The 22,228-nt window shown below is 38.4% G+C and overlaps 1 protein-coding gene across 4 annotated transcripts in view; it reads left to right on the top strand.

The window, feature by feature from the left end:
• The window catches only part of fam110b (family with sequence similarity 110 member B), a 50,232-nt gene that overhangs the window by 16,600 nt on the left and 11,404 nt on the right, over positions 1 to 22,228 (top strand). For 2 of the 4 annotated variants that reach the window (XM_079820123.1, XM_079820122.1), the window contains exons 2-3: positions 918 to 1,110; positions 19,619 to 19,709. The gene's annotated coding sequence lies outside the window, so the exon portion shown is untranslated. The remainder of the gene's footprint in view (positions 1 to 917; positions 1,111 to 19,618; positions 19,710 to 22,228) is intronic. The other 2 variants (XM_079820120.1, XM_079820121.1) reach the window with 1 other exon arrangement.

Raw genomic sequence — 22,228 nt, 5'->3', positions numbered from 1 at the left:
TGATAAAACAATTTTTCCAGGTGTGTTTCAAAACCACACACGAGTACTGTTGAGTTTCTTTTAATGATGTCCTGTGGTGGAAACTTTGAAACGGCATCAAACACATCAGCAACAAGCTGCATGTTCTTTCTCTGTGGAAAATGCATCCCCATGTACAAACGCTTGCTGTACTCTCAGCATGTTCACACACTGTTCAAGAAGCACGACTTGGAAAAAGGTGAAACTGCGCTTATGGAGGGATTAAGAGCTCTGACTCACAGTGGCCTTTCTCTGAGCCAACCTACCCCCATACTGAGACGATGCGAGAAACATCCACAGGCCCATGCAGTCACAGCCACTTTATATACTATGTGTTGTTCAGCTAGATCTAGCTATATCTAGATCGTTTATATCTGAGTCACATTTAGTTGTATGTAGCTAAGTAGGCCAATAGTAATTGATTTAAAAAAGGGTATTGAAAAGTATAAAAAAGTAATTGATAAACATGCCTTTATGATTTACAATTCACCATTATGAGCAGAAGTCGTAGCTTAAAAGAGGTTAAAATTTACTTTTTAGCATTTGTGCAGCAGTAACGTCACATGATGAATTCATACTTTGACTAAATTAGCACGCACTAAGCCAGTCATCAGACTCATTTAAAGGAGCTGTAAGCAATATTAACTATTTTGCTAAACTACACCAGACTTGGCCAAAGAGTGGAGGTTTAGCTGCCTTCATGGTTGAGTTAGCCCATGCTGGTAGAGGCTGTAGCTACACCATCTGGACCCAAAAAGCATTTTTTTCCCCCACTGACAGCTATTTAAAAGGTGCCATGTGCTCTGACTTTTTTCCAAGCACCATATAAATTGTAAATATTTCATTATATTATAGTAGATGTTTTGACAGTGACCAAATTGCTGGTTTTCTTGTTACAGCTTGGGACTCGTTGAGATGAATGGCAGTGCTAATGGATAGCTTCACAGGCATTGCTTATGCTAGTCTTCTTAGGGGCTTCATCCAATAAGCTCTCTCATCCAAACACCATCCACCCTCTCCCCCACAAAATAAAATACAAAGTTTGCTATGCTACCTTTGCACTACCATTGGTCCGTGACGATTTCATAATGGGTAAGTGTGGGCAGAGGCTCTGCCTTCTTTCACGTGGAAATCTTTTCCGCTTCATTTGTCCTGTTCAGTCTGTAGAGGTCAGACGTCCGCGAGTGAAAACATGAACACACTGGAGAGCTGCTTTATAGTAGAAAATGAAGTTGTACTTCTGATGAAACGAGACACTGACACTGTTTAATTCATGTTTAATATGGTAAAACCGCTTAATTTTAAGCAATCCATTCCATTGTATAAAGTGCTATAGAAATAAAAGTGACGGCCCCACTTTATATTAGTTGGCCTTTACTACTATGTACTTACATCAAAAAATAAGTACAAAGTACTTTCTGTGTTCAAATTGTATTGCAAAACACCTTTGCTGATATTGAGTTGGGATACGGGTAGGGTTAGGGACAGGTGTGATTACAGAAATTAATTACAGACGTAATTACATGCAGGTATTTTTTACAATGTAAGTACAATGTAAAAACATGTAGGTACACAATAAGTGCATTGTATCAAATGATTTATTAAAATGTAAGTACATAGTAGTTAAGGGGGGGGGGGGGTGAAATGCTGTTTCATGCATACTGAGATTTTTACACAGTTAAAGACTTGGATTCCCATGCTAAACATGGGCAATGTTTAAAAAATAAAAGTTGGACGTTTGATGGAGTAATTCTGTGCCAAAAATACTCCTTCGGGTTTCTCATAAGTTTCGGAAAGTTTCGAGTATGGGTATATGTAACTTCAAATGGGGCGGAATGTCCGTGTACGGGCGCGCGCGACTAGAGCGAGAGAGCAAATGCATGCCCATTATAGCGATGTGCTCGGCTTTAGGGAAGCTGGCTGCACTGCAGTCATAGGACGTCACGAAATCAACAATGTCAACAAAGATGTATGTTTTCGGTTGTCCGGGAAACTCAAGACAACCCTGTACAGCTTCCCAAAGAACCCAGCGTTAATGGGATCCCTGCATTTCGGCGACGATCGTTTTATAAACAAGGCCCAGTTCAACTCCGGATTTGTAGCTCGTCTAACACTGAAAGATGGAGTGGTTCCAGCGATTAAGGAAGCAGGCGGTGAGTAAAACTGCTTCAAATGTCTTTGTGTTGTTAGCTATCGACTGGTTCATTCAAATGCGCTACTATTCCATTGTTTTTTGTATGTAAACACGCACTAGTCTGACTTGCAAAACCGTTCCGCTTGCTACTGCTAACATTAAATCGCATACAGTCCATAAATCAAATGATGTCCTCATAAACCATGAGTAAACACACACAAATGTTGCAAAACTCAAATGACAAGCCTCTATAAGCAGGTACCATTGTAAGTTAACTTAAACGTTTTACAGTACATACCATTGAGACGTCCTGCTGTAGTCGTCATTGCTGCTTCTCCTGTTCAATTTCAGCCTCTAGATCTGATTCTGGATCATATATGTATGGCTAAATCCGATTGATCTCTATGGTTTATTTAGGATAACGTTTTTTCCACGTTTAAGGATGTCACAGCTTTCTCAGCTCTCAACGCAATAGCTGCGCGCGCGTGACTGTTTAGCTCCGCCCACACGATACGCTTCCAGCCGCTCGTTTTTTTCCGGAAAGACTCGGTACAGCGTATCTTTCTTTTATAAATATAATAAAACTAAAGACTTTTCGGAGATATGAAGGATGCAGTACTACTCTATAGGCACTCAAAACTGACATGAGATTCACTGAAATTGAGTGTTTAACCCCCCCTTTAAAGGGATAGTTCACCCAAAAATGAAACTTCTGTCATCATCTACTCACCCTCAAGTTGTTCCAAACCTGTATGAGTTTCTTTGTTCTGCTGAACACAAAAGAAGATATTCGGAAGAATGTTTGTAACCAAGCAGATAGAGCAACCATTGGCCACCATAGTATTTTTTCCCCTACTATGGTAGTCAATGGTTGCTCTATATGCTTGGTTACAAACATTCTTCTGAATATCTTGTTTTGTGTTCAGCAGAACAGAAACTCATACAGGTTTGGAACAACTTGAGGGTGAGTAGATGATGAGAAGTTTCATTTCTGGGGTGAACTATCCCTTTAAGGCCACCTAATATAAAGTGGGTCCAAAGTGACTACTAGAGTGCCGTTTTCTCTATTTTGTGGTGTATTTATTTTGTTTTAAAAAAAGTGCACAGCACATATTTACATATAACATCTAACTATCACTCTCAGCAGAACACTCTCACGAACTCTTCGAACTGTGTTTTACCCCTAAGCGAAGAACAAAAAATTATTTTGCCGTGCCCGTGAGTATAAGTGACCCAAGGATACTTTTATCCAGGTATTACAGACCTCCTTGGACTTACCCTGCACGAAATTAGACTCCCCCCTCTCTCCAAAATCCCTCCCCTTGACATGTTAACAAAACCGTACAGAGTGACTGTCAGACACAGAGCATTGCCTTAACAACAGCAGCCAGATTGTTTTTTTGTTATGAAGCTTTATGAAGTGGTGCAATTAATTTATAACCTTTTTCTATCCAGAGTGTTTTTAGCAGCATAAAAAACGTCAATGTCAACATGGAATTATGTTACTAGGGAAACCAAGAATGTCATATAACAGTGACTGGTGGTGACTTGCATGACAATAATGAAAGGGGTGGTTGATTGCTGTAAAATGGTTAAAGATGTCAAATAAGTCTCTGATGTCCCCAGAGTTTGTATGTGAAGTTTTAGCTCAAAATACCCCATAGATCATTTTGTATAGCATGTGCTGCTCATGGGGCGGAGCTTCAAGAGCTTGTGTTAGCAAGTCTGATAACCTCATGCAGACAGGCAATGAAACTGTTCATCCAAAAATGGAATATTAGGGTGTTTTCACACTTGGTCATTTTCAGGGGTCTGAGCACGGTTGCCAGTCAAAGTCTGCATTACTTACTTTCTTCATATTCAACGATATTATTGTTCTGACTGATACTGTATGAGAACTGAACTGAGCTGGACAATGACATAATTTTTTGCAGAACTGTTTCATAGATGAAATGTACTAATAATTGATCTGAATCAACACTGAACTGACTTGAGCAGCCAAAATGCATAGTTTTTCCTGTTTATCACTGTAAAGCTGCGTTGTAACAATCTGTATGTATAAAGCGCTATGTAAATAATGGTGACTTGACTGGTCACCTAACAGAAGATCTTTTTTTTTGTCGATTGCTATGGATATCAATGGTCCTCAAAACTGTTTGGTTACCAATATTCTTTAAAATATCTTCTTTTGTGCTCTGCCAACATGACATCATGACTTTGCGTAAACATACACGTCACTTTCTAAAGCCAAATGGCGTGTTATCTGTACGCATTTTGAGCTATCCGCGTGTATGTCTACGCCGTGTGATTCTGCGTGTATGTGTACGCCGAAATGAACCATCATCTCCGCATGTATGTCTACGCCGTGTGATTCCGCGTGAATGTCTACGCTTTGTAGACAAAAGAAAGTCATAAAGGTTTGAAATGGCATGAGGGTGATCAAAAAATGACAGAATTATTTTTTTTTGGGCTGAACTGTCCTTTTAATTAAATCATACTGTTGACATAAATATGATAAGGAAAAAAATAGCACAGCTTATTAATAAGGCATCATCAGTGTTTTTAAAAGAAATATGATTGTTTCAAAATCCAATCCAATCATAGTAAATAAGATTGGGCATTGCCGTTTGATGGTAATTAACTCATGCAAATGTATCCTATATGACATTAAACAGATAAAAGCACAACATAAACATAATTTTACCAACCTAACCAATCAGAGTTCAAGTCATAGCCCACAGTGGGGCAATAAACAATCAGAAAAACATTTTTTAAAGTCACACAATATTCATTTTCTTGAGCGATCATCACTGTAGAGTACAAAGTACTACTGCTAATTCCTACTAGTGACTTGCAGCAACAAAGTTGCAGATGGTGTAAACTGGGCTGAAGGCAACAAAGCACTTGCTCCATGAGCTCATGGAAGAGGCAATACCTGACACTGGGGTTCATGGATTTTTAATTGTACAGAGCTGAGAATTCATTGTGTATTCCATGAGTGGTTTGCTCAGCTGTGTTCCTCCACCTTCAGGGAAGGATGTGGTGTTGTGCTGAATGCTCTAGTTTTTGTGTAAGAAGAGGCATATTGAAGGTAAGGTTATGATGAGGACTGTGGTTTTAGTGAATAGACTGGGTGAGGTCTGAAACCACAGCGTCTTTGTCCAGCCGGTCCACTTATTAAAAGAACAGCAGTATCAGGTTGTCTTTAAAAGATTTAGTTTATGAAAATTTAATATAGCTGATACTCTGCACCGGCCTCAGTCCTGCCGCTGCTGTCTGCCGACACAAGCAGCTGGTTTAGGGGCTGTAATTAGATTAGAGAGGAGTGGGTGGCAGTGGGCAGACGTGAGTGTGTGTGTGTGTGTGTTTGTCTCCGCTGGTGTCAGAATCACGCACATGGCTGATGTCACGACTGGCTGGCTGTAATCCGACACCCTGAGTTGTGCGGCCCATACTGCTGATGGAAGGTGTGTGACACAATCCATTACTCTTGCCCTCTCCTTTATCGTTTTTTGTCTCTCTTTTGATGCATATGGCTGCATTTGGGATATTGCTTTGTTTTTATTATTTTCTATAAGCAAAAACAAGCTGAGGATGGATCATTTAATTCATGACCAGGGCCAAATGGAATCAGCAGACCTATTTTTTTTTTTTTTTTTTTACTTTCTGCATTAAAAAAAAAAAAAAAAAAAATCTTTCATACTGATTAATTGTGTATGATGTAAGGTGAACTAGTGTTTACTCTCACATTCTTTGGCTTTCTAAACATAGTCATATTATTATGTTATATTTGTATTTACTGTTTTGATCTTTTTTTCACTCTTGTCAGGGCTTAGCAAAAAGTATTATTTTTAATGATATTTATATTTATCATGGTGCTGTAGTAGCATAATAGGAGCTGATGCGGAGTTGCAGTTGCTTCAATGCATTTAGGGGTGTGGTACTGGTCAAGACAATCTCCTGAACTCCAAACTGAATGTCAGAATGGGAAAGAAAGGTGATTTAAGCAATTTTGAGCGTGGCATGGTTGTTGGTGCCAGACGGGCCGGTCTGAGTATTTCACAATCTGCTCAGTTACTGGGATTTTCACGCACAACCATTTCTAGGGTTTACAAAGAATGGTGTGAAAAGGGAAAAACTTCCAGTATGCGGCAGTCCTGTGGGCGAAAATGCCTTGTTGATGCTAGAGGTCAGAGGAGAATGGGCCGACTGATTCAAGCTGATAGAAGAGCAACTTTGACTGAAATAACCACTTGTTACAACCGAGGTATGCAGCAAAGCATTTGTGAAGCCACAACACGCACAACCTTGAGGCGGATGGACTACAACAGCAGAAGACCCCACCGGGTACCACTCATCTCCACTACAAATAGGAAAAAGAGGCTACAATTTGCACGAGCTCACCAAAATTGGACAGTTGAAGACTGGAAAAATGTTGCCTGGTCTGATGAGTCTTTATTTCTTTTGAGACATTCAGATGATAGAGTCAGAATTTGGCGTAAACAGAATGAGAACATGGATCCATCATGCCTTGTTACCACTGTGCAGGCTGGTGGTGGTGGTGTAATGGTGTGGCGGATGTTTTCTTGGCACACTTTAGGCCCCTTAGTGCCAATTGGGCATCGTTTAAATGCCACGGCCTACATGAGCATTGTTTCTGACAATGTCCATCCCTTTATGACCACCATGTACCCATCCTCTGATGGCTACTTCCAGCAGGATAATGCACCATGTCACAAAGCTCGAATCATTTCAAATTGGTTTCTTGAACATGACAATGAGTTCACTGTACTAAAATGGCCCCCACAGTCACCAGATCTCAACCGAATAGAGCATCTTTGGGATGTGGTGGAACGGGAGCTTCGTGCCCTGGATGTGCATCCCACAAATCTCCATCAACTGCAAGATGCCATCCTGTCAATATGGGCCAACATTTCTGAAGAATGCTTTCAGCACCTTGTTGAATCAATGCCACGTAGAATTAAGGCAGTTCTGAAGGCGAAAGGGGGTCAAACACAGTATTATTCCTAATAATCCTTTAGGTGAGTGTAGTCCACCCAGGAGTTGATCAGTCTGCTGACACTCTGTAAATTGATGTTAAATCTGTCTTTATGGTCCAAATTTTGTTTTAATTTCATTAAGGTCAGTAACAATGGAGTAAGCAGTGAAAGTTGTTTGATCTCATTATTGACACGTTTGTATGAGAGAGGAATGTGTGTTTGTGGTGCACTTGGGTCAGTTGGAATGTTAAAAAATTTCACACAAGCTGTTAAATTGCTCATAAGAAAACCCTGTGCAGTAGTGGAAATAAACCACTGACAGAACTTCCGCGCCTAGATCATTTAATGTGATGCAACGTGCACTAGTGTTTACATCCAAGATTAAATTTCTGTTTTTTTTTGGTTCATATTGTTGTGATTTCAGTGGGTGTTTGTGTTTCTCTCTCAATGTTGATATGTTATAAGACATTTTGGGTAGATGAGAGGGGGAAGCAGGGATCGGGAACACAAGTTATTTTTAAAACTGCCAGGCCAAAATTGCTCTGAGTACAATTTCAATTAAATCAAATCCCATATTTGACCCAGCATTCCTCAGTAATGATGGCATAAAGCATGATGAAATACTGATTAGCTGGTTTATGTGATGCATGACTCTGAGTAGCTTGTGTTTCTAGTAAACAGAGACCTAAGTACCATTATTCATAAGAGGATATTATGTTCCAACCAAAATATCTTTCAGTGAGTTCTTGAAATCAGCCTGAATGGGCAAACACACTGAGGATTATACAGGCACACATGTGTCTCAGCGTGCACACACGTCGCTGTTGCATTCGGATTGTTTTGTTTCTGTCGAGTCTCCAGCTGGTTTTCACGTGGCATGGCTACTTGATATTCCATCCATCATTGATTTATCACAGCTTTATATAACACTGGCACTGTCGATGCTAATACTTCATAAAAAATGAAATTCATTTTACAAGCTTAATGCTTTTTTATACTGTTTTGGGCTATTTTTCACTCTACACAAGACTACTTTTATTATTATGATTATCATAGCTCAGCAAAAAAAAGTATTATTATTATTATTATATTTGTCATGGGAAGCATATTAGGTAATAAATAAATATACTAAAACTAATTTAATGAAAATGTAATGAAATATATTTTCTTCTGCCATAGTTAAAGGTACAATATGTAACTTCTCACCCTTTAAAGGTCCCATGACGTGGATTTCCTGAGGTGTACTTATATTGTTAGTATAATTTTTACATCACAAAATGTCATAATTTAGAAATAAAAGGCATTTTTTCTATCTAGATATTAGCCCTCTGGCTTGAATGCTCTGTTTGAAGGGGCGTGTCTGCTGTGATACTTCAGTGTAAACGCCCACTGTTGTGATTGGCTGACATCTTTGCATTTGAAATTATTATTAGATTATGTGGCGGAGGGGTTTAGCGAGGTCTGCATGCAAGCACTGCCAGAGAGAGAGACGGACTGCATGTGGACCAGAGAGACGGAGAGCTGGAGAAAGATTGCTGAGAAAGTTTTATTGTACTGAGTTGTTGAGAGCGCGAGTTTATTTTGTTTGCATCTGAGAGTTCTGAATAAACCCAGTCCCGGTCACGCCGACCCTGTCTTCTTCCTCCTTATTCTACAAACTTTGTAACATGTGGAACCCCTCTCGAATACTTTTACTACATTTTTTTACCCTTACAGCTGTCGAGATGAAAGAATCGTGAAAGTGTTGACTATAGCATATTTTTTGACAGCTCCGAACATTATAAAGTGTTCTTTGATCGCTCTCTGTAGTTAAACACACTTTAAATAACAGATTTACTTAAAACGTCGTTACAAAGTCCATTTCACCACAGTGACTACAATAATTTTACGATGCGACGACAATAGTTTTTGTGCGTAAAAAAAAATCAAAATAACACCTTTATCCAACTTGTTATTGTCTTCCGTGTGTGCCTCCACGACGCATGTGCGAGAATATGACGCAGATCCGGCGTTCGAACACATGACCCAGAAGCGATTTGTTTACAAGCAGAGGAAGACACGCGTGTCTAAGCTGTTGAATTCTACATTGATCGTGCTTTTGGTCTCGGCGTAGTTCTCAAAATGGGGTTAAAGTGTGCATTTCATGGATTCCCGAACCCCGGCGCTACGTCATATTCTCGCGCATGCGTCGTGGAGGCACACGCGGAAGACAAGAACAAGTTGGATAAAGGTGTTATTTAGATTTTTTTTTTGCGCACAAAAACTATTGTCGTCGCATCATAAAATTATTGTATAGTCACTGTGGTGAGATGGACTTTGTAACGACGTTTTAAGTGCCTTTTATGGGTCTTGGGAGTGTAAATGTACTGAATGCCAATGGAGGCCTATCTGAAGCCTTTCTCAGCCATCAGCTTTCAACAAAAATATCTTCATTTGTGTTCCGAATATGAACGGAGGTCTTACGGGTGTCGAACGACATGAGAGTGAGTAATTAATGACAGAATTTTCATTTTTGGGTGAACTAACCCTTTAACGATTAATAGAAAAAACAAGAACAAGAACCGTACAGAACCGAAAACCGTGATACGAACCGAACCGTGGGTTTTGTGAACTGTGCCACCCCTAACCTATAGGTATATGACATGCATAGGCGAGTTCGACCAGAGCTTGACATTAACACCCGCCAACCCGCCATTTGCGGGTGGATTTCAGCTGTGGCGTGTAACACGCAAGTCTGTTGAGCTTATAAATTCAATGTCATAATCATAGGCGTTCAGATTAGTCATCGCTGAAACGCCGGAGTTTTGTTCAGAGCAGCTCTCACTCACTGAAATCTGCACTCTCGTCAAAGCAGAGATGTGTGTGCGATGTACGTAGGAGTGGAGATTCATTCATCATACTGTGATTGACTGTTTTTGTTCTATTTCAGCAGTGAAAATGGTTTAAAACAATTATCACAACAGAACCATAGCGCACCTGATGTGACTGGCATAAAGCAGGCTTGACGTTGGATATTTCCGAATTTAGGGACCGTCTCTAAAGTTACATACGACATTGGTATACACGTTTCTAACTTCAATAGCATTTGAAGAGAATGGCTTGCAGTCATAAAAACAACTGTAAAGTGTTCATCTAGGTGTCAGGTATGATGCACACCTTTTTAGATTTTTTAGATTTAATAAAATATAAACTGTCAAATCACATGAAAATATGGATATTTATTTCACTAGACTACTGTATGGGCTAATACACAAAATATGCTAGATTTAAATATGTCATAGCTGATTTTTTTCAGACAAACAGCTGTTGATGACCTGTCATGTTATACATTTCATGTAGACTTGATTTGGATGTATAGCCAACAACTAATTTCCTGACAACAAATTTGTGGCCAGTGAAAATGCTGAGTGGAAAGTAACTTTGGAAAACCACTTGCCACAGTGGCTGGGGAGCTAAAAAGTTAATGTCAAGCCCTACGAGTGACACACAGCGAAACACATCAGATCTAGAAATATAAACACCTATAATAGGCTTACCATATTGAATCAGGGTAAGACAAAAACATGTTTTGGAAGAAGGATTGATTATGTAATTTTGTTACAGTGTACCTTTTAATATACACTATATCGCCAAAAGTTTTGAGATGTCTGCCATGCACATGAACTTCAATGATATCCCATTCTTAATCTGTAGGGTTTAATATGGAGTTGGGCCACCCTTTGCAGCTATAACAGCTTCGACTCTTCTGGGAAGGCTTTCCACAAGGTTTCGGGAATGGGACTTTTTGACCATTCTTCTAGAAGCGCAAGCAGAAAAAAATGTTGTGCCCCTACCTGGATTTACCTTTAGTCTTCTGTCTTTCGACAAATCTGAAAAAGGTTATTTTTACAGTGGTGACACGGATAGTGTTAGGTTCTTTTTACGGAGTTACTGGAGCATTGAACAGCCCTTTAGCTGAGTTTCCTATGGGAAAGCTTGTGCTGTAGTCTGTGCCCTTGACCTGTGTATTAGATGAATTGGGCCGGCTGAGCCTTGACGAAAACTTTAGAGATTGTGAGGCAGCAGACGGGCACTGCAGCACTCCTTACTCAGCACAATGTCCTCTCTCGGTCTCTCCTCCCACCCTTACATTTCCAGCATCTGCTGCTGTTCGGATCCTTCCCCATACTCCTGTGTGTCCAGTCCAACCTAATAATGATGAGACTGCACAACCTTGTTCTCTGTCTAAAACAAACAGCGGCTTACCTCAAATTCCTTCACTGCCCTACTGACGCTCACATGTCAGTCTGATAGCGCTTTGTAGTGATGGCCATTCATGATTTTGATGGATAAGCTAACAATGTATCTTCACAATTTTAAAGATGTGCATTGACCCAAACACAGAGAATGGCTCATTTACACGCTACCATTCAAACATTTGAGGATTTTTAAAACGTTTTTTTGAGTGTCTCTTATGCTCAAGGCTGCATTTATTTGATCAACACTAAAATGTGATAATCGTGAAATATTATATAGTAAAGCTGATTTTTCAGACCCATTACTCCAGTCTTTAGTGTCACATGATCCTTCAGAAATCATTGTAAAATGTTGATTTGGTGCTCAAAAAACATTATTTTTGGGGGGGAATTTTTTTTTTTAGAATTCCTTACTAAATATAAAGTACCATTTCCATGGGGACAAAAATAAATATTTTTAAATGAAAATGATGCAAAGTACAGTTTTTCCAAATTTTCCCATCATTGGCGTAAAGGTATGCCAGAAAGTTAATTTCGACCTTGTGTACCAGAAGCATGTGTGTGTGTGTGTATGCGTTGCCTCCCTCTCTGTATGAGTTCTCATTAAGCTGTTCTGGGTGCCGGCCCATAGCTTGGCCTCTTTCTCAAAGCGGACCTGCTATGGAAGGATTTTTTAGTGAAGAGATACTCCTTTTCCCCAGCTTTTAACATACTTACAATCCTATTCATCTCCCTCCATAAAGGAGGCCAGCCTCTCCCACACTGGCCTTGTTGGTAAACAAAAGATCCTGTGCAAAAGCTGCCACACCTCCAACTTGTTTGTCCCCATTGGGGCCTGTTTCCTCAAAATAAACCTTGGTGTGTGGCAATGGGGAATGTTCCTTTAGTGGTTTGGGACTGTCCTGCTTTCCTGTAGGAGAGCTTTAATTAAAGACAGCCTCTGCAAGTTTGTAGTATTCTTTTTTTCACAACCATCAGATGTCCCAAGCGAAGCAGGCGTGGACTCCTTATTGTTGAATGGTTCCTTTTATGTTTTCACCGTACTATTGGACCTTTTTGTTTCCTTGTTAAAGTTACAACGGCCTCTGCAAGGTGGAGCTTCTGATTCTGTGTTTCCCTCCAGCTCCATTCAAACCATATAACTTCCTCACTTTTAGTGATCTTGTCAGATGTTCTCTGGATTTGTCTCAACTCAAGTAGACGCCATTTACATAAAGTACAAATATACCACATTGTTTGCTAAACATCTGGTTGGGAAAGACAAAATTACGGAAATCACTATAACGGCAATAGTTGAGAGCGGCTATAGTGTAGGGGTAAGTTTTGACGCAAATCGACCGGAGGTTCGAATCCGCCTTTAGCCGAACTCACTCTACTCCCTTTTCCCATCACACATCAGATCGGAAAAGCCTTTATTTTTAATAAAAAGCAAGGAAAAATTAGAAAAGTGGAAATAAAGCGTCTAAATGTGTTTAATAATAAGTGTTTATCGGTTAGGGGTAGGTAAACAGACATGTGCTGAATTAGAGACGATAAAAGTGAGTAGCTCCAATATCATTGATAGTAAAAAGTGGGTGGACAATGGTTCCGACGCCCATGATTGAAGCTCATTTCATGAATCATTTTGTATTGTTGGGTATAGATTTTTGTTCACTTTTACACGATAAACAATACTGTATTGGGTCGCCACAGAAGTAAAATCTGGGTTATGAAGCAAAACTATTTGACAACTACTGATGTAAAGTCTCCCTGCTGTAGCTTGTTTACTCATTAAAACTGGATCTTTGAGCGAGACTGATTCTGCTGCTGCTGGCAGCAAGGCATGATGGGAGTGCCATCAAAGACAAGTATAGCATCCAAGGTGAAGAGTTTGCGTGTGTGCATGAAAGAGACACACTGAACATAAATAGCACTTGCATTCAGCAGTATAATGTATTCTTGTGTCTGGCTGATGAGCGCTTCACAGAGCCGTTGTTTAATGTCTAGAGTTTTAGTTTCCATTGACGTCTACAGATCGTCTGTAGTTTCAGGGATGTTACTACGATTGTTTGCTAGATCTTTGTTCTTGTTTCGCACCATTTCATTCTCTGTTGTTCTTCAGTTTCACGCGGAAGAGGAATATGAGCGTTGTAGTAAGTTAAGTTGACATTGTTGGCTGTAGATTTGGGAACTGACTCACCCACATGCTGTTGTATGTGATTCATGGCTCGGGACTTGTTTGGAATGATAATGCAGGCTTTGGTGTTTGCTCACAGATAAATGAAGCTGTGAAAGTCGGCGGTTGGCTCTGTGAGGAGTGCCGTCTGCATAGAATGCCAAATGACCACGTGAAAAGCGAAGGCTGTCTCTGTGCTTGAGAAGTAAACCAGCTCTCAGTGGGATTTATGTTCTGCTGCTAGAAGTTTCTAAAACATGATCACCCTGCCCTGACCCTAGAACGCATGGCTACATGAATCTATAAGTAGGGTAAAAATTGACCCCTGTTGGATTCGCCGGTTTTCTTCAATGAAGAAATGAAGGCATCCTGTTTTTATCTTTATTTTCAATTAAATTATCATTTAGATTATACACAAATGTTTAAAGTCATTTAACAGTCGTCTTTTCTTCCCTATTGTGTCATATATCCGAGTGAATCTTCTCAAAGGAGGAAAAAATGGTAGGGCTTGATATTGTCCATTGGGAATTGATTGGAATTGTTGGATCATTGGTGTTTGCTAATTTAATGTGCGTGGATAAATTATTTATAATAAGCACTGCAATATTCCATAATTTTGATTTCATGGTTTCATTAATTTTCATTTCTAGTTCGCATGTATACAATACAAAAATGTATTTGATGTTGAATTTGATAAATTATTAATGATTTATTATTAATGTAATATTTAAATGGCACATATTATTTAAATAAAATAAATAAATGATAAAATATATTTTATTCAATTCTTTAAAGTGTGTGTGTGTGTGTGTGTGTGTATGTGTGTGTGTGTGTGTGTGTGTGTGTGTGTGTGTGTGTGTGTGTGTGTGTGTGTGTGTGTGTGTGTGTGTGTGTGTGTGTGTGTGTGTGTGAGTGTGTGAGTGTGTATGTATGTATGTATGTATGTATATATATATATATATATATATATATATATATATATATATATATATATATATATATATATATATATATATATATATATATATATAAAGATTTTTTTTATTTTGTTAACTCATATTTATTTATTTCAATTTAGTTTGGTTTTTTTCTGGGCTATGTTGTTCAGACTGCCAGCCCAAAAATTTGATTTTTTTTACTATGGATATCCAGGTTTTATCCAGATGGGTTTTTGAAAGTCTGGACAGCAAAAAAACACATGAAATTGATTTTTTTTTTAAAGAAATCATTCAAACCACATTTGAATCAGATTTTTACTGATGAGTCTCAGTCTGGAAGCTCTGGCTGTTCAAATCGGATTTCAAATGGTCTCTTAACGTCAAAACCGGTGATGGAAATGCAGGAAGTATGCATACGGCTTTCCAGCGCTATATGCAAAGATTTCAGCCCACAACACGGACAACACAATATACCAGTTCTGTACCGCGACTCAACATGCCGCTTATTTGGGGAGTGAGATGATGCACCTTAATTTTTTCTGCATCCGTTTCAAAAGCCTTGTCATATATGTGGATACGCCTACGTTGTTACCAAAGCAACCCATGCGGATAGGTTGGTTTTGTCTGGGCACATCTTATTTGATCACTTGCAATTAATAGTGTGGACAGTCTGCCTGAAAATATCTGATTTGAGAAAAAATCGGATTTGCCTGCGGTCTGAAGTCTGAACATAGCCTTGGTTGTTTGTTCATCAACTTCTAACTTATTTCTCCAGAGAAATAAGCATTGCAGTAGTTGTAGTTGCATCTGAGGAGGAGGAGGAGAACCCTCGTACCAAAACCAGGTGCACTTCCTCAAGCAGTGCCAGTAGAAGTCTTGCATCGTACATCCTGTGAGACACCCAGTCCTGTCATCTGGACCTGGGCCAGTGAGTGTCTGATGTGAAAGGAAAGGCAAATCTTCCATCTCACTCCCAGGAAATATCTAGACCCATTGGTTAGACTTAATGGTTTCTGTACGCATCTCAAAGTAGATCCTTTGTGTTCTGTTGATGGATCTGTAAGTCACAGTGGTATGCTCAAAGTGCGTGCAAAGTCAGGAGAAACCAGCTGACTAAATGTGGGTTCTGCACCTTCTTATCATTAATCACATGAACTGGGTGGTGTTGAATTTTTTAGGGAGGGATGACATGATGAATATGCCTGTTTGACATCTCATCTATGTGTCTTGATTATTTGGAGGGGGAAAAAATTGTGGCATTAAATAAAATGATTCTGTATTTCTACAGTTTTGCTGTCAGGTTGTGTTCTAGCCATAACTCTGACTGAGGTTATAATGTGGTTACTGCTTCATTAAAGTGCTGAGCCCTGAGCAGTGAGTTTGTACCAGGATTTTCTCATTACTTAGATGTCCACGTCGGGAGGAACTTCCCCATAAAATGACAAACTGTAGCCATGTGAGCCTGCGAAGCTCCAACATCTGCTGCTTTCTGTAATGTCATGATGATTCATTAACACAGTAAAGGGGAAGGGACATGCAAACACTCATCATCCACTCTGTATTTATGCGGCCCACTGCGAATGTCCTTACAATCGCAGTCTAGCTGTCTCGAAATAAGAGGCCGGCGTCTAGGCTGCGCTGCTCAACATTGCCAGATTTGAAATGGTCTTTAACCCTGTATAACCCTGTATAACACGATGCTATGCCTGATATCTGCACATGTCCATGAATAAGGTAAAAAAAAATAAACTGTTGATCAACAATCTCAGGAGGTCACACAGAGTATGAAATGAGCTGTTTTTTTCCTGCTAATTTTGTATGTGATTTTCCAATTTTGCAACCCTGTTAACAGAATTTAGGGACATGTGACACTTGATTTGTGCAGTTTTAAAATTGAGATTAAGAATCGTAACATGTTGCAAATTTAACCTAAAATACATTTTGCAATAATTGATGAACTATGAACTACGTTTTAGAACTATATAAAAAAAGGAATATTTAATCTAATATATTAGAAGTAAATGTATTTAATTTGATTTTATATACAATTTTTATTAATATTATAATTTATACATATTTAATGCTAATTAAATATTATTATTGTATAGTATTAATATAAAATAAAATAAATGATTGTTTTAAATGATAACAAGTACTAATTTGGGTAAGAACAAACACAATGTCTAGTACATAGTAATATTTGTCAAAATTCAGAAAATGTATTTAAAATTTTGTCTTATTTTTCCGCCATGCTATAGAAATGGTTCTAACTTATGTTATTTTATTTACTTATTATTTTTTTGCATATCTATGGTTAGTTTGGTTTCTACACTATTCTTACTATGGGAAAAAAAAAAAACACTATTCTGGAAAAATTTTAAATAGGGGTGCACCGATCCGACTTTTTCAATCCCGATACCGATACCGATGCCTGGGCTTTGTGTATCTGTCGATACCCGATACCGATCCGATATATTGTTGAATTAATAATAAACTGTAGATCTTCCACCTTATACCTTCCTTGAAGAGACTAAAGGCACCAGACTTTACTAACTAAACATAACTAAGACAAAATAACAGATGTATGTAAGGTGTTGAATTCTTATTTATTTAAAAAACAATTGTGCATTCAAATCTAAAATAGAATGTAATCTAACTTCTTTAAATAAATAAAATGTAGCAGTGGAAACAAAAAAACAGTGTATTGGTCAAACATACAATAGTAATCTGACAGTTACCAAACATTTTTTACACTACAGATAATTGTTTTGGTATATAATTATATCAATATTAAAAAGTAGCATTACAAATTAACAAATAGTCTAATTTTCTACCATATGCAATTTAATAAAAATTTTCAGCTAGCTAATAACAACTTTGTTCTGGTTTCACCTCACTCCAGATTAAATGATTGTAGGCTAGGCCTATTTATTTTACTACACATTGTCAACAGAAATAAGATGAAATACTGTTGATAATTAAAAATAATTCTTACTACCCACTCTTGCTAAATTGGGTAAGCACACTTGTGTTCTCATTTCAGTTGTGTTCTGAGTAAATTAATAAACTGAGTTCATGAGTTCAGTGTTGGACAGATCAGTTGTTCTGGCCAGTCGTTAAAATGATTCGGTTCAAAGGAGTCATTAGGTCACGAATCGGACATTAGCAGACGCGTTGTGTGCGAATCCCGTCTGTTAGAACATCGCGAAAGATGTCAACACACAGAAAACACTTCATAACTGGATATAATTTGTCTCCCGCTTATTGAAAGTATGCTTTATGTCAGCTGGTCAGAGAAGAGTCAATGTTTTTTGAGCGCAATTCACACCCAGTGATAATTCAAGGACAAAATTGTCCGAATGTGTCACGTGCAACATGGTTTCGGTCTTCCGAGCTTTTGATTTGGATTAATATGTGAAATATGAGAGCGAACACTGATTATTTTGAAGACCCAGAGAGCGCGCGCGGGGGAGGAATTCTCTGATCGGTCTCTCTGTCACTCAGTCACAAGCGCAGCATCTGTTCTACATCACTCGTAAATCACAATAACTCATCAAATTAGGCTTTGGCCGTCAAAAAAATGTCAATGCAGGAAAGACCCTGACTTTGCAGTAATACCCTCGAAACAGCGACGAACTAGTTGGCGTGGTAAGCGTGAAATATCTCCTCCACACAGCCGACTCTCTGGCTCGCTCCCTTCTAGCATGCGACACACGTGAAGCTGACGAATGACGTAGGTTCTGCTGCGACGGAAAAAAAACACCTGGATCGGCTTGTGGATCTGTTAATTTTTCCGATCCCCGATCCAGCTATTTTGTCAGTATCGCAGCCGATATCCGATCCTAATATCGGATCGGTGCACCCCTAATTTTAAATCATGATTTTAAAATAAAGCTCACGATTCTCCCACGATTCTGAATAGACAACTAAACAAAATCACATGTAATATATTAGAGGCTCAGATAAAATGTTAATTGCTGCAGTCTATTAAAAAAATTATTTAATTTATTTTTTAATACTTAAAAAAAAAAAAGAATGATTTAACGAATCACTCATAAAGACTTCACTTGTTTCCTTACTGGATGAATCAGTGTTTTTGAACAAATCTCTTGAATGAAAGATTCAATAACTTATACATTTAAGTCACATGTCACGTAACGATGTAATTGATAAAATCATTAACGTGATTTACAGTATTTTGATCACTACCACTAAATTTTTCACCTAAATATCCAAATAAATCTAATTATTAAACTAAATTAACCATATAAACTAAATTACTGATCTAATCACTGATCTAAAGCCCACATTGTCACTGTATGATAATTGAAATGAACTGATGACATCACCATTTTCTCCGGAACGGCTATACGGCTGAATAAAATTATGCTGCATTATTTTCCTGTTCAACACTGTGAAGCTGCTTTGAAACAATCTGCATTGTTAAAATCGCTATATAAATAAAGTTGACTTGATTACCATAGATATCAGCGTCTTCATCTGGCTGCATGATTATGACAAATCATAATTGTCGATTATTCCCTTGAAATTGTAATTGCAATTATTTATTACGATTATTCTATAGCATTAAGCCTCAAAAGTCAAATATACATTGGTTTGGTTTCTTTAAATACAAAAAAAGTAAAAAACTTAAGAGAACCTGTAGAAAGAAAAAATTTTTTTTTTTTTTTTTGTAATTGCGATTTATATTTTATTGAACAATAACATAATTGTGGCGTCCGTAATTGTAATCACGATTACAATTTCGATTAATTGTGCAGCCCTAATCTGAACTTTAAACTTTTATCCCAGTACTTCTGGATATTTGAATTATTATAACACAGAAATAATGATATTGTGTGGTTGTGAAGCTGTTTCATACCAACTGCTCTCTCTGGCTCAGCAGCAGCACAAACGCAGATTTGAATGTTCCGCTGTGATCGTATTTGTGAAAGGTTTAATAGACACGATTAATCGTGCAGCTCTAGTTAAGGGTGTAAATGTCACACACAAAAAAACTTCATAATTTAAATAAACCAACAATTTTGGTTTGGTAATAAAGCAATCAGAAATAGATTGAGTGTACTGTTCAGTGATTTGTGATGGCAGCATCTTACCTGCGGTTTTCTCTTGTCCAGGAGTCACCCCCACTGATAGCCTGCAGCATCTGGAGGACAAGGGCGGCTCGGACAGCAGCTCGGAGCCGGTTAAAACCTGAGCCACATAGAGGTTGGTTACTTCTTTGCTATTTAGTAAATGCTTTCCCATCCAGTACAACTTACAGAGTACAAGTTGTAAAAACAATACTTTGAACGACACTAGCCAACCTACTGTCAATACAACAACAAACATTTCATATGATATCCGCAGTGCTGGACGCAGAGAGTCTGTTTGCATTCCCAGGCCCAGCTAATGTGTTGTGTTTGTTGTTGTGTGCGTTAGCAGATGTTCTTTCACAGAAAAACAAGGGTTACCTGAGGGAGCAGCTTTTAGTGCAGGAAACATTTTTCCCATGTCATTTCCTCTTAAGCGTACGGGTTGTACAAGCTGACACATTCCCTTTGATCATTTCCAACCCTTCAGAAGTGCGTAACTCAGTATGTTCATATGGGTAAAGGCAATGATGCATTCAAAGCGTTCCAGACTCTCTAACAAGCCATCGAAATGTAATCGCATGATGTTTGGGATGCCATTTTTTCATTGTCCACAATCAGTTTACACAATTGATGAAAAAGAGAATGAGTCAAGTCATCTGTTGTCTGGAGTTCTCAAAAGTTAGTTTATTATAATTAACCTGAGAAGATGATCTTTTCGGACAGATCTAAAAGTTGGAGGTGATTTGCTTTACAAAACACTCCACCTACAGTCTTGTTAGGAACAGCTGTCCAAGACTGCTAAACCATCACATTCAGCCCCACTGTCTTAGTTTCAGGACCTTTGCAAAACAAAATAATTTTTGTATTGTTTGGTTTTGTTAGATTACGTACAACTGCATACCGACTGCGTCATGTTTTTAAGACCTGTGTCAAGCTAGTGTTTTATTTTTGGATAATTGAATCGACCGCCCTAATAATAATCTTTAAACTACTATACAATATCATGACGAACCATGTTAACACGTACGCTGAGACTGTAAAGTGATCCAATCCACAGGATCAGGATCACCAGCCAACTGAGGCCATCCTCAGTTCTCCGTCATTGCTGTCCTCTCGCTGCTCCTTGAGTAGCGATAACGGGATTATTTCTTCTGCGTCCGGGGCAGATAAAGCATTAAGTGCACGAGAGCTTAGGGTCTTCGGCGAGGACACCATTTACTTTTAATGGATGAGTATGCTGTGGGTTCCTCATAGTTAGTGTACTGTAAAACTGCATACATGCGCTCATCATTCATTCACTATTCTACGAGTCATCAAAACTCATAAGCTTTGGGGTGATGAGGCACGAGTAAAGTCATGAGTGGTGAGATTTGTCCCATGAGCTTAAGTACAGGGTAATCTGGGTCATGGCTTTGCTCTCAACGAACCTCAGTCTGGGTTAATGTCCCTTGCATCCGTTTACACCAACTAGATTAACATTGTTCTCATTAACTCGCAGAGTTGGTTAGGTATTGATTCCTGCAAGAAACACACACGACAAAGCTATGCTAGAACATCTATATTCTCCCAGGACATGTTTTGGATTGTTTATACACCCATGCTTTTTGCATCTACATTACTGTTCAAAAGTTTGGGGTCAGGAAGATGTTTTTTTCTCTCTTTAAATAATATTATTCAGCAAGATTTGATAATTGATAAAAGAAATGACATAAATCATTATAAATACTGTCACTTTACTACAAATAAATGCTGTTCTTTAGAACTTTGTATTTATCAAAAAATATATAACAGCTTTCACAGAAATTGTTTTCAACATTGATAATAATAAGGAATGTTTGCAAATCAGCATATTAGAATAATTTGTGAAAAATCATGTGACACTAAAGACTGGAGTAATAATGCAAAAATTTCAGCTTTGCCGTCCCAGGAATAAATTACATTTTAAAATGTATTGAAATGGAAAACAGTTTTAATAATATATCACAATATTATTGTTTTGTATATTTTTGATCAAATAAATGGAGCCTTGGGGAGCATAGGAGGCTTCTTCCAAAAACATTGCAACATAATAACTGATTTTTGTCTCATATTTCTCAGCTTTTGCACATTTTTCTATGAGCCTGTTTACACCTGGTCACACATTTTTACTGATCTGATATCTGATTTGTTAAAACTGTTCCATTTACACTTGGTTACATAAATGTGTCTCCGCAAAACGAATATAAATCCAATCTTCAATTCACAAGCGATATGCAAATTTAGTTTACATCAACAAAAGCAACAGTTTGGAGCTGCATTTTATGTATCACCAGCTTCTTTCAAGGTCAACGACCACAATAGGAGAGAGAACAGCATCAACACTGGTAAAATCATTTAGGGTGCTTTCACACTAGCAGTTTTGTTGCGCACCCGGGTTCGATTGACGTCAGAGTTTGGTTCGTTTGGATGATGTGAATGCTGTCTTCCGAACTCTGGTGCGCACCTGCGAACCGTACCCAAGTCCGCTTAAAAAGGGTGGTCTGGGGTACAAGTTCATGTGAACTCCGGTATGGTTCGCTGCTGATGTGAACGCAATCGTACTAAGTCACGGAAGTGAACCGCTATTAATGACGTATGATTTGATCAAAAGTAGGGTTGCACAATATATCGAAA

This window comes from Gobio gobio, assembly GCF_949357685.1.
Source record: "Gobio gobio genome assembly, chromosome: 6".
NCBI lineage: Eukaryota > Metazoa > Chordata > Actinopteri > Cypriniformes > Gobionidae > Gobio > Gobio gobio.
The sequence above is the reverse complement of the archived record's forward strand: the minus strand, read 5'-3'. Positions and strand labels throughout refer to the sequence as shown.